Source organism: Myotis lucifugus, unplaced genomic scaffold (assembly GCF_000147115.1).
Source record: "Myotis lucifugus unplaced genomic scaffold, Myoluc2.0 scaffold_128, whole genome shotgun sequence".
In the NCBI taxonomy this organism is placed as follows: domain Eukaryota; kingdom Metazoa; phylum Chordata; class Mammalia; order Chiroptera; family Vespertilionidae; genus Myotis; species Myotis lucifugus.
In genome coordinates, this window is record NW_005871176.1 from 2494383 (window position 1) to 2495807 (window position 1425).

Consider the following 1425-nt stretch of genomic DNA (forward strand, 5'->3'; position numbering starts at 1 on the left):
TGAGGTACGGTCTCGGGCCATGGCACTTCTCCTTACTCATGAAGGCCCAGGGCTTAGCACACTCTCAGGCTGCGTTGAGCACTGAGGGGGGGAAAGGTGGGTGCCGATGTCCAGCCTGAATTGAAGCAGTTTTTGGACTGGCTTTGGGCGTTGCGTGGTTCCTGCCTGCAGAAACCCCTGAACTACGTGTAAGTGGCCTTTGTTGGGCGATTGGCTCACGAGGCACCATCTACTCGTAAGGCTGCCTGACGGGCAGGAAAGAGCACTGGACCAGGAGTCCAACTCTGCATCTTGCCCTCCCTCTGCAATCAATGAACAAGGCAAGTCTGAGCTCCTCAATGCTACCTGCTCTGTCACCAGGAGTTGGGAGGAGGTTATGTGGTAACACATGAGGGTATTGTTTCAAATGGTTAATGTATTCTAATGACTTTTAAATCTTTTAAAATAATTCACATCCCATAAAATTCACCCTGTTAACGTATACAATTCAATAGTTTTTATTATATTCACAAGGTTGTGCAAGCAGCACTATGTTCTAATTCCAGAACATTCCATCATCCCCCAAAGAAATCCTGTGTCATTAGCAGTCATTCCTCATTCCTCCTTTCCCTCAGCCCTGGCAACTACTAATACACTTCCTGTCTCTATGGACTTGTCTTTCTGGATAGCTCAAATAAATGGAATCATGCATTATGTGGTCATTTGTGTCTGGGTGTGTGTATTTTTTCCTCTTAGCATGGTGTTTTCAAGGTTCGTCTATGTTGTAGCATGTGTCAGTACTTCATTCCTTTTCATGGCCAACTAATATTCCATTGAATGGATATACCACATTTTGTTTACCCATTCACATGGGCTTATTTTCAGTTCAGGGGTGTTCTCAGAAGAAGGAGGCCAGAGCAGAACCAGGAGGAGAGGCCCTGTCTGCATGGGGAGGTGTGTGCAGCCCACACAGATCTGTCTCTGGCCCTCTGCATCCTAAAAATACATGAAGGCATTGCAGAAATTCCCTGGATGTTGAGAATGGAGAATCATTGCTACCGAGATTCCAGGGTTTCCATTGCCTCAAACCCTAGGTTGGTATGGGCACTAGTGGGGACTCCTGGGAGGTAGGGAGGTAGCAGACACCGTGCTGAACCAGGCCCACCATGAGGGCTCTACAAATACTGAGATGGACAAATCGATGGAGAGAGGTATGTGGATGATTGGAGGAAAGATAATGGATGGAAGGTTGGGTTAAGGAATGGATTGTGGGTGGAGCTGGCTCTGCATTCTTGCCAAAACCTCCTTTATGCAGGAGAGAGAGAGAGGAACTTTCTATATAGAGAGAAACACTAGCCTCGTGGTCAGCAAAACACGGCTCGCGAGAGACATGCGACTCTTTGGGCCCCTTGAGTGTGGCTCTTCTCACAACATAACACGTGCGGG